General features: G+C 41.2%; 1 long non-coding RNA gene across 1 annotated transcript; it reads left to right on the top strand.

The window, feature by feature from the left end:
• The first annotated feature begins 307 nt into the window (after positions 1 to 307).
• LOC143158253 (uncharacterized) lies at positions 308 to 6,182 on the top strand. The gene is made up of 3 exons (XR_012994941.1): positions 308 to 479; positions 861 to 926; positions 1,863 to 6,182. It is a non-coding gene; the product is annotated as an uncharacterized LOC143158253 (long non-coding RNA).
• The last annotated feature ends 6,367 nt before the right edge of the window (positions 6,183 to 12,549 follow it).

Here is a 12,549-nt window from a genome sequence, read left to right as displayed (position 1 = left end):
AGACGCGTATGTGCCCCGGGAGGCTCCCGCAGGCAGAGGCAGGAGGCGCCGAGCGGGCCCCCCCGCCGGTGGCCGCCGGGGCGCGGGGCGGGCCGCCGGTGTCCCGCGCTGCCGCCAGCGGGCGTCGTCGCGCCCGAGCGCCGCAGCCGGCGGCCGGAGCGGGGCTGCTCGCCTCAGCCCTGGCGGAGGGACGCGGGCTGGCGGGGCAGGGGGCGACGGGGCTGGGGGGAGCCCGGGGGGCGACGGGGCTGGGGGGAGCCCAGGGGGCCGGTGCCGGGTGTGCGGTACCGTCCGGGAGCCTTTTCAGGAGGGCAGGGAGTAAAAGGCATCGCTAGCCGCAGCAAAAGGAAGCCCGAAAGAAATGGCCTGGGCTCTGCCCCAAAGCGAATGCTTCGGCGTGGAAAGAAAGGGAAAGCGTGACCAAGAAGAAAAAGAGGGTGTACGGAGAAATGTTCTCAGGGTTTTTGAAAACCTCACGGGTAACTATTTATTTCAGAAGCACGGACAGCCTCCTGCCATTTCACACAGGCAGCGGCGTCTTCTTGCGAGGACAGAAGAACCAGGGGGAGAAAGAAAGAAAGATCAGGATCAAAAATGAAAGCGGTCCGGTTAGATGCCCAGCTCAAGCTGTGCAAAATGCCTGCCTTGGCTGATAGCATTAGTTTTAAAAATGTGCTTTTTAGGATTTATTACTACTAAAGTGTCTGAATGTCTGGGCTGGAAGGCACGGAGATGAGCCGAACTGTTTGCATTTCAGTGATGCAGAGAGAGCTAGCAGTGACTATGTCCAACCTCTTGAACAGTACTAGGAAATGGCCTCCCCAATAATGTGTGCATCATACTTTCATCTTCTGTTTCAGCTGCAGAACATCAGTTAGAAAGAGATCCGGTCCTGACGAAGGATATATCACTTCCACGGAAAATGAGTAAGGATCTGTTTTTCCTTTAATATACCTGATTTTTTTATCATTAAATTGTCCTGTTAAAAAAGTGAATATTTTCCGTATTCCCGATTCAGGAAAGTATTTGAGTGCTTTCTCAAATAAGGGGTGGATTTGAAGGGTTATTCACAAACAGGGATCTCATTTCTGAATAAGATGACAGGGAGACCAGAACTCTTTGTGCGGATGAGGTTTAACCCAGCAGGATCTGCTGAGATCAGGGGAATCGCTTCCACTTTTCACTGGTGGCACAAGCAGAATTGGGGCTCCGGGCTTACTGAAAACGAAACAAAAGCTGCTCTATTTGAAAGTAAAGTTACACAGGAAAAACACTTAGGAAGAAACATTCCAATAAAAAAAAACCCTAGGGAAGATCAAAGTAACAGTCATGGCTTAACTGACACCTGTAACTTTCTCTCTTTCTCTAGTTACAGGGCAAGGAGGGTTACATGAATGGGAGCATGGTCCCAGAGGGAGGAAATGTGGCATTTGACAGGTGCAAGAAGCCAATAAATTATGGGATATGTAGAACAGAAGAACCATCTATTTCCTTACAAAATTGTCAAGGTTCAGTCTGTAGAAGATCAGAAAGATATGCTTAAGATAGAAGTAAAAGACGCAAATGCTTTTTTTTTTTTTCAGGAGGAGGGTAAAAGGGGGGAAATATCAGTAAGAAAAGGAACTGACTTGGAACTGTAAATCAAAATTTGCATTCCAGTGCTATAAAAGTATGGTGGGACATTCTGGCTTCGTTTTAATCATGTAAATGAGTTCAGGGTTGAATTCTGCTGTCACAACCAGAAATGTCTGCAATATAATATCACACATGTTCTGAACACTGTGGGCTGTCTAGTCTGCTGGAATTTGGCAAAAAAGACCGACTTTCTTACTTGTCCTGAAATTTTACCATCTTTTCCACAGACGTGGAAGAAATAGCCATCAGCCTGTGAATACACAAAACACCGATACTTAGAGCAACGTGAGGCTCTAACATGATGCATAAGTGTCCAACAACACCCAGCGTCTCCAAGAGCGGTGCTGAGCAGCCCTGGCCAGGCTGGAGGCTGCACTCTGTTCACCCTTGCTCTTGGTTTGAATCTGGTCTCTACTTGTGCTCCTGCTGTTCAAGTGAGGGCTTGTGATGGTATAAGCAGAAATAACTTCATTATCTCTTCTGCCGTGGGCAAGTGCGGCTGAGTGCAAGTGTATTCCCATTAAGTCATGTGCATTAACTGTGTGCTACTTGTAGGGAACTAGGAAACTACTACACAGCCTCCAAATTGTTTTATTTCTTTCCTCCCATCCTCCCCTTACTAGGAATGGATTATAAGTGCAGTCTCTTTGCTTTTTCCTTTCTAAAAGGGGAAGGAAATGGCAGCTTGAAGCTGAGAGCAAGATTTCCCCATAATATAAAACAGTACACTGCCCCTGATGTGGAAGGAAATATGCTGATTTATATCCACAAAGACTGTAGCTTTCTAGCATACTAAATATCCTGTGCTAGTGCTGCACCAGGTACTCAGCTGAGGTATACAACTGTCCAGTGCTCACAGCACTGTGGGGAAATGTTTCTTTAAAAAAAAATAAAAGCAGGCATTGTAATGCCATTGTCTCATTATGTGGCTCTCGCAGTGAAGACAAAAGTAACATTCCCATCAATGTCAACAGGATGAGAGTATGGCCCTCAGAGAATACTTCATATTGTTACATCCTTTCATGACTCGAACAAAATTTCATTCCTGGATAACAGCCCTGGTTTATGATAGGAAATAAGTGCTCTGTCACACCCCGATAATTAGTACATCACAGGCAGAATGTAAAACCAGGCAGTAAAATGACACTAAGTTTCTGGCAGAACTTTGAGCCGCATATAAACCATAAACAAGATGATACAGACAAGACATGGTTGTACTCCTTCCTTTCAGAGAGGCTAATAATAGAAAGGTCAATGCCTCCAGGATAAAACAAAATACTGAAGATAAGCTCACGCTGGAAAGCAGTCACGATGCCATTGCCGCGCTTCATATTCACACAGTAGAAATCGCAGCACAAGCAGCTTTGGCCATATGCCTTTCTTAGTATATAAAGGACTTCTTAAAACACACTGGGAGTTGAACGGATCTCAGCGAGGTGACTATCACTGACCATATGTGATGAAGAAGGAAGAGTCTGCTGTGAAATGTGTTTTTTCCTTTCTTTTTTTTTTTTTTTTTTTTTGAAACAGAGATGAGCATTTCAGTTTTCTGCAAAGACAAATGCAATTTCTTAAGCACTGTTCTGAGAAAGGGGAAGGAGGAAAGGGGGGATACATACCATGAACAACACAGTGCAGATGAAAATGCAGACCCTAGGCAGCAATGGAGACCCAGGTTTCCATCCACTGCAGCAGAAAATACATTTCTCACACTGCACATCCATAATTCATTATCTAGAAAGAAAACGTAAAACTATGTAAAAAAAAGTAAATTCAAAAACAATTTAAGGACTGCAGATAGATAGGTTAAACCAAATTGACACTCATATACTCAGGTGGAGAAGAACATGTAGGCCTTTTAAAAGATTTAAAAAAAAAATTTGCCATGGAAATGAATTACTCAGTAACAGGAGATGAAACCATTGCAAACTGCTGATTTGAGTGCAGGTCTAAAATATTCAGAAGGCCAGGGAATGTCCAGATTAAACGGATGTGTGGTCTCCGTCACTTTCTGGTAAGCAGTGGTTCACATCCCAAAAACACCAGTGAGTAAGCCAAGGAGCAAAGAGGTTCTGACTCCCCCCTGCTGAGGAGACTGCTATGACCGTTCACCCACACAGCAGCTGGAGGAAGGTTTGTTTGCTAACGGGGCCCGGGAGAAAGTTTACAGCAAAAGCACAATGGGAGCGACACATCAGACTGCGCTTTGGCATACACAGCTTCGGTGCCACACTGCCTTCGCCCAGCGGTAGCTCCAATTCAGGAGTTATTGCTAATATTAACTTTTTAGCCTAGTTTCCTAAGGAAATGAGGCTTAGGCAATAATTTTGTCTGGCTGGTTTCCCTACTAATTTTGAGCCTACTGACTGATGTCAGCCAAGTGGAATAGAGGGACAGAGCTCTCAAAGACAATTATGTTCCTACAAGTTTTGTAAAAACAGATGTCTGGAGAGGGAGAAGGGAGAGCAACCAAAATTTATTCCCTGATAAAGGAAAAGCTGCAGCATGAGATCGTCATTTAGGTATCAGAGGATCCACATGGAAGATGTCTTCCTTTGGATGGAAAAGGTCTTCTATAGGTGCTTGTTGCACCAACAGTGTTCAGCAGGCACTGACACTTTCAGAGATGCCACAGTCAGTCGGCCCCAGGTGCAAGCCTGCAGGAGACCTGGCTTCATTAGTTTTGAAGCCTGCAGAACAACTCGTGCCCCATCTAAGCACAGTTTCATGCTGACTCACACTGGAAATTTCCCACATGACGCTATTCCCTATGACATTTTCTATTCTCAGAAACTGTCCTCACAAGAAGCCAAATGCAAAAGATTTTTTTCAGACTACTGAGACTATGTTCCTTGCTTACTGAAAGTTAGTTGATAATTCTCCTGTTTTTCAGCCTACCTTTGGCTGTCTCTTTTTATGTCAGTCAATAGTTGCAACACATTATAACACTGATACCATCAGTAACACCTTTGTAACGTTCCCTTTGAATTCATTATCTACTAAGCGCAGGAATGATAATGACCCGTATCTGCTACATCAAATGAATAGTGCATACCTCCGGCTATTCCCTCTGTGTGTAACCCATTGCTACGCGTACATCAGCACCTAAAACTTAAAATTAAAAAAACCGAGCAGACCTGAGGATCTCTGCCTGGGTGGTGCCACAATACATCTGGTGGATTCCACTGAGCTCACTTATACTTTCTCTCCTGAAGAGTTAAAACCCAACACGTGAGGGCAGACTTACAACACCAGTTTAGCAGCCCCCTCTTCCAGAAAGTGTACATCCCATTTAAACAACAACAACAACAACAACAAAAAAGAGAAACAAAACCTCATCAACATCTTGACTAGCTCCTGTTGGAAAATACTTCTCTTTGAGAAATCCAGGACATTCCTCTTTGCGTTAATTGCCACCTTATTAGTGGAATGAATGTTGCCAGTCTTTTCTCAAGCTGCTTGGAGGTGAAGAGCGTCTTTCTTTCCCTTTACCAAAAACAACAACAAAACGTCCCAAGAGAGAAGAAAAGAGAAAAAGGAAAGGGAACTGCTGAGAGCCAGGCTACTTATTCATCTTCGAACATTGGTTTCCATGGGAATGAGTTTGGTTCTTTGTAGAGGCTGAACAGCCCCACGCAGTCTAATGCCTCCAACATTACATTTGTGTGGTCAACTTTCCTTTGGCTTTCCCTCGTCTCCTTCCTCCTCATCCCTGCTCAGCAACAAGACTGGTGTCACAAAAATGAAGAAATCATTCAATAAATTGGCTGAATTAGGTTTGCATTAAAGCCTACTGAAGCTTCTCTACTGTCACCAGTGAAACTTGGATGAAGCCCTCACAGTATAAAGCACAGTGACTTCCAGTCAGCTTGTCAAAATGGTTACCCAGCCTTTGTCTGCCTCAAGTTCTCTATTTTGATGGTTTCTATCTCACTTTCGTCCTTCATCTGTGGGTTGTTTTTTTTCCTTCTGCAGCTCTTTATTGTTTCTTAGTTTTGACAGATCATGTAGAACATACAACTCTAGTCGTATTAGTGTTTAAAAGTGAATCATTACCTGTACACCATGAAGGGCACAGGTTCACCAACAACTGCAAAAAGGACTAAATAGACTGAAAAATAGATTTTGGATGAAACCCAACTTAAATCAAGAAGCATTTTTCCTACATTAAACTTTTCAGAGGTTCACCTGCTTTACTCTTTGCTTTAAACCAAGGAAGTGAACAAAAGTAACATGACATTCCTGTTATGTTCCCTATTCCTATAGGGAACTACATGAAGACTGGGTGATCTCAGTCAGGACGCAGGAGACATTACAGAAAAACTCATGGACTGTGTATTGTATTTAATCTGACTACAATAATTTGCTAGTCTTCTTGTAATCCATTTTGACATAAAATTTTTAAAAAAAGAAACTGTTTATAAATGCATTACTCAGAAGCTGCCATGCAATACATTTTCATACATTAATCCTCATGATTTTGCTGTCACGATTTTTTTCTATTAAAGGAATAAAGCAAAAACATGTTTTCATAAATCACTAATAAAATATTTAGAACTTCCTATTGCTCCACTTTCAAAACTCCTCCTTCTTAAAAGCTTCTAGGGTCCAAAGTTTTTAGAAAAAATGAACAAAAGAAAAATATATTAGAAATTCATGAAAGCCATTCACAGGCAGGCTGTCAGGAGTACAGGAGGGTTTTTTTGTAAGGATACTTTTGCCGTTTAGATTTTGAAATGTATTTTCTTTGCAAGACAGAGACACTGATGGATTTTCAATTTTTAAATCTAAGATTAGGTCTAATTGCCTAATTTACTTTACCTATCCCTTAGAAAACTTAGCTAGAACTGCAGCATTTTATACGGTACCTCAGGACGTGTGGCTTGAAAGAAGCTATTGAAGCGCGGAAAAATTGATCAATCATTTGATTGTCGATTCACACATCAGTGAATGACAGGTAGAGCCATTTTAGTCTTATCGTTCCTGTAAGAACGTTAGCAATTCAGGCCAATGAAGATCCATTGTGATAATGGAAGTAATAATGAAAGCTGGAGCTTAGACCACGCGCTAGCATTCATGGCAGTACATCATCTCCCCTTACTCACAATAAGATGAAATGAGAAGGTTATTAGAAACACACGAACAATAAAGCTACCGTAAAAACTGCTTTCTGTGGATCCAGGTTTCAATGGTGCAAGTGTGTTTCTTTCTTTCTCTCTAATTTCAACTCGGCTGAGGCCTTTTCCCATCTTCCCACTGCATTTCAGTTTAGGGCAGAAGCAAAGCAACCAGCAAGACATGTTTTCTTAATAGGTTATAGTTAAGTGTTTCAGGAAATCAAATACACTGGATTATTTCTCCAAACAAAGGGGAAACACAAAGCTAACATTCGGAATTTGCCAGGTCTAACCGAAACAATTTCAGATACCTAGTAATAAAGTGAGAGTACACAGCATTACTCGAGCTAACTATCAAATTGCAGGAGAGTCACTTTAGCCCGAACTGAGCAAGTTTAAGCAAAACATGAAAGGGTGGTCCAACTTCTTGCCCTGAAGTCCTCCTGGCATGGAAACATTTGTTGCTTTGTATTCTGTAAACCAGGGAGAAGACTTAGCTTTCATGAAATCATACTTCTAAGACTAGTGAATTGACACATTTGAGACATTTTATCAGAAATAACTAAAAGTGCAGAGGATGACTAGAAAATTGAAAGGCAATTCCCACTTCTGTTATTCTTTGGCCTTCAACACATAACAATCCAAAACTGAGAAGCATGAACATTTTGTAAAGAGAGCCGCCATCAACCCATTAGCTTCAATTCAGCATGGACCCACTGGGAGATAATAAGAGGAGTTAATATGGTCCAGTACGAGAAAGCTACCAAAGCTAAAGCAACGCAGGACCTTCAGAACATGAATTTTGTTGAGAAGTCATCACTGAAGGCTGAAAGAAAGCTAGGAGTCTAATAGAGAGCATTTATTAATAATTAACTGGTTTGGTTATGAAGTTATCTGGGAAATATGTGTGTAGTATACATTGTGTCTCACTGTATTTAATACCAAAATAGCTAACCAAAACTGTTTTGGTTAGAGTTTCACTTACTTTACAGACACTTTCAATGAAAAAAAAAGAGGCACTCAGCACAGCTGGAGTCAGAAGATAATGTGTGCCCCTGCCCTGCTTCAAAAGCTGCCCCCCACCTCCCCGACACAGAAGGTCCCTCAGAAGACCTTGTGGGGACGGTAACCTCCACTGAGGAGGGTTACAAGGAGGTGGAGCAGTAACCTCCTAAAACAACCTGGATGGAAGAAGGAGCAGGTGAGTGTCCCTGGTTTTAGACACAGGCTCCCTTTCCAAAAACAGCAAGGAGGAGTAGGATGTGGTGATATTTGTTCTTCAACTGCCTACTTAGCAGTGCGAGGGCTGGAGCGCTCCCCTGGAAGGGGAGACCTCCATGCAGCTCTGTCTTCTGTTGTATCAGACGTGAACCACCAGAACCAATGGAGAGAAAAAATACATGATTATGCCTATACTTCTTCAACCCTGTGGTCAGGGCATTTACCTGAAAGGTTGCATACCTGGGGTCTAGTCCATGGCCAAACCACAATTCAGGGTAAATCCTGCCACTGTTTCATCGTGGCAAAAATGTAATTTTGCAGTGAATGAATAGAACTATCAACCAATGAGCTTGTTAAGCCTTAATTTTTTTCCGTTTTTATATATAATTCCAGTTCCTAATATGTTGTGTAGCAGTCATAAATTGGGGAGGACCGACTCTCACACTCATTTTACAAAAGGACAAACATTATCTCCAAGGATGTAAAATACAGAAGAAACACTGTAATTGGAAGCTTCTACTGCCTGTGCAAATTTATGTCACAGAGGAAAAGATTTGGACTCTCTACAAGTTAGAGTTAAAATTTTAATACCTAGGGTTTTTACTTTGATGATTGTGTCTTGATTCATCATATTTTCTCTCTGTAAATAGCTTGTAAGCTAGAAATTTCTGCAAGCCTGTCAACTTTCTCAAATAAATCTTTTTTTTTTTAATCTTATTGATTTGTTTTCCGGAAGTATTTTCCTTTCTTTCTAATGTTTTATTTATCTAGCAGTGTTCACATTTTTATCCCTAGAAACCTTTTCATTTTTTTTTTGTTGCTGTTTATTTGGTTTTTTTCCTTTTGTGTTTGTCTGCAGAAAAACAACTTGCATTTCAGTAGCAATACTTTATACAGCTGAACATCCCAAAGTGCTTTACATTTAATTACACACTCAGCAAAGTGGACTATATGACAAATGTGGCCTTCAGGATCTCCAGAAAGGGGAAGGAAGGCAAAAAGTCTTTCACAATCAGACCATCGTGCACACACACATGGCACTTTTCTTGCAAATGAGCACCACTGCAGTTTCGATATATGATGTACAGGAGATAGCTGTAAGGAAATGAAAACAAGAACGGAAAAAGACAGACACTCTTTGTTTTTCCAAATTAAGAAAAGGTACCAGGCAGCTTCTGGAATTCAGTGTCTTATCCTAATTCACATGAAGAAATGCAGAATATTTCTCTTCACCCAGAGCAATACAGAAAAAGACGTGTAATACAAGGCATGCATAGATACCTTGTACTTATTTTGTTCAGTTTATAGCATGTGCTGTTTTATTTCTTTCCTTGTCCTCTCATATGCGTTATTTTCTTCTGTGGCAGTTTGCAGAATAGTTTGCTGCTCATTAAACGATGAACAAGAAAGCAATCCATAAAATGTTTGCCGCAGAACAAAACAAGAAGGTATTTGGAAATCAAATTGTAGTTTTAATAATAAAATTGTCTCATTTTAGCCTCATATCTCTTATTTAACAAATAAAATTAATGAAGAATGTAACTAAGATGCATCATTTTTTATGACTGCTGCAGAAATTTTCAGTGATTATGAAGTCAGTAAGAGGTGTCTTTGGTCATATGGTACTTTTAGCAATCAGTTGTTCAATAATTTAACCAAATTATTTTAATTTCTCATCCTGGGACATTCAACAGTCTAGCATGTGCCAGCCAATTCACATTAGACATGTAATGTAACAGCTTTCATTTCTTTAGTCAGGTTTTCTTGATAGCTGTTTTCTGAAATAACTGGACAAGAGAAAAATTTAATCTGAAACTGTTTAGTAAATACAAGTAATATTCATGTATTTGTCACAGACTGGTATTGTGGGATTATCATTCTCATTTCACAGATAAGAAAGCCCTGGCTAAGGGGGCTGGTTAATTTTCTTGGACAAATTGTTGTAGAAAGTCTACAGCTATGCCTAGAATAAAAGCTCAGTCCAGTGCTTTATCCATCACATTACTGTTTCTCAATGGTGGATTGCAAATGTTCTTGCAATGCATAACATTGAAATTGTTACATCAGGCTAAATGAAATAAAATCTAGTTTCCCCATTCCATTATGTTTAAAGGTCACATATTCGCTAGTAACTATTCAAAACACACATTCGCACCAAAAACCTGTAGCTACTACTAACATCCTTAGCAGTGGGGTTTGGTTTGGTTTGGTTTTCATTCTCACTTTTAAATAAAGCCAAGGAGGCAGGATCACAAAATTGCTTCGCCTGAGACTGAATGTCACTATATTGAACAGAACAACAAAACACTGCATTAAGACCTAGTGTTCCTTCCCAAATATTTTGGCCTGTTGGAGAAGGCTGAGAAACACAAGCTCCTTTCACAGATGCTCCAGACTGAAAATGAACCCAAAACATCCAACCCACAACACCTCCTAGCTACACTACAATTGTGCCGGCATACAATAACCCAGAGTCGCCACGTGCAGCGAAGCAGTTGTGCCAGCAATGCACAGTCCTGTGCAGCACTTCCCCGGCTGCAATTCTGCACATGTGCTGTGGACCGTCGGCCACAGGCAATCCAGGGCCTAGCTCCATGGCACCTGCAGCATTGCAACATGTGGTGCTGTGGCACCTGTCACCAGCAAGTCCACAGCATCCTCCGTCTATTTTCTGTGTATTATTACCTTGAGATAGCGCTGAGGGAAGGCCATCTGCAATGGTAAGTATGCCTGGTCCCACGTATCATAGACCCCCAGCTGTATTGGCTGTTGACCGTGAACAGCTTCTATATATTTCTAGACTTAGCTCCACGTCTCAATACTTCTTACAAACAAGTCTTCAGCCTCTGAAAGTTGAGCAAACAGAACAGAGCAGGCAACGTGTTACAAAAACAGTAAAGGCTATTTTCAACTAAAAAGCAACAGCAAAATGGCTTTTTTAGTTCACAGCTGATCTCAAGTCTGTTCACTTGTGAACTATGTGAATGATATTTTTAATATCATTCTCTGTTGTTGTTTTTTCTTTTAATACGACAGTCTTTTCTCCCACAATCCATCCTTAAGCCCAATATGTGATGCCGTATGCAACAGCTTTGCAGATGGGCTTCACTTTGGTTGGTGTCTTCCACCCTTACAGCAACTTGCCAACGTTGTACTAAGACAGTGAGAAAGAAAGGGTTTATAAAAATAGGAGAGTAGGGAGTTAGTCTATATCCCTTCTGCCTTTAAAAAGTTACATTTTTGACACAAAATATTGTTTGAGAAATCAAACATTACTTTCATGGGATAACATAGTTCTAAGTACAGCCGACAGCGTAACACCAAGGCAGCTGCAAGCCAAGATGCTCACAGGTGGTAGGTCCTTTGAAAGTCTCTGGCTCCTCTCAGTGAGTCGAAACAATGAACAAATTTACACAGAACAAGATGAAGAAGTGGTTATGGGACTCAGATTTATAATTTGCCTTCAGTTTTAAAGCTGAACTTGGGCTTACATTTGCATTTAGTGTGAACGGTATCGCACCACTGAGGACCGTTCTCGAGGTTATTTTCCATCCTAGGGCACTTCTAAACCAAAACTAAGCCACTCCTTCACTCGTATCTTATACCTACCAACTTCCAGGGCACTGGGAGCCCAAAGCCAATGGCCTAGAGATGGGAGCAAGGAATTTGGGGCAGCAGCTGGGAGCCATCTCTGAGTAGTAAAGGCCAATTACAAACCTGTAACTCATCATCAGTAGTTAGTCAGTGTCTAACTGGAGATTTACCAGGTACTTTGGTCTCACCATCCAAATGGAGAGACATTCTTCCTTTTCCCGTCCGACCCTTCCCTGTGGCACCTTTCTCTCTCTTTCATGCAAGCAGACCCTCTCCTCTGACCCTCTCCTCCCATGTATATGGATTTGACATTTGCAGCTTCTGATTAATTTGACCCCACTGTTTGCTCTTCAGATAACTAATTCCCTCCTTTCTTTCAACATAAACTATAATTTCTGCTTCATTTCATGTCCAGTTTATAGCTGCTCTTTTCTTCTTGCTACTTTTCCTGTCTACTCTCCAGTGATGAGCCTTACCTGTCTATTTGCCCCCATGTACAAACACTCTTCAGAAAAAGTTATCCAATTTCTTTTATCCTTAATTTTTTTCTGATCAAGGCACAAAGCCAAAATATTACATTTAACAGACAGAGCAATATTTTACCAAGCTTTTACTTATATACTGGAAGTCAATGCAGCACAAAAATTGCTCTGCTAAACGAATGCAAGACAGAGTTTTCCTGGCTTATTCTAGTATAAGGAAGCTGCAGTGAAGAGAAGAAAGATTATATATTCCAAATCATCTCAGCTACCCTCTTTATCATTATTATTGCCTCCATTTTCTACTGCATTTTAGAGTATATTCTAAATGGAATATTAATATTAATTTCTTTCTTCTTCATGAGAGTTCAGATAATTTGGGATAATTAAGGGAGAGAGGATAGGAAAATCCATCGTGGGGTTATAAATCTCCAAGGAATGTGTTAGTTTTGCATTTTAGTTCTGCTGAAAAATGTAAATGCTTCAATTAGTGTAAAAATCAG

The sequence above is a fragment of the Aptenodytes patagonicus genome, chromosome 3 (genome assembly GCF_965638725.1).
Source record: "Aptenodytes patagonicus chromosome 3, bAptPat1.pri.cur, whole genome shotgun sequence".
Taxonomy (NCBI): domain Eukaryota; kingdom Metazoa; phylum Chordata; class Aves; order Sphenisciformes; family Spheniscidae; genus Aptenodytes; species Aptenodytes patagonicus.
This window is presented reverse-complemented; position numbering and strand designations above follow the sequence as displayed.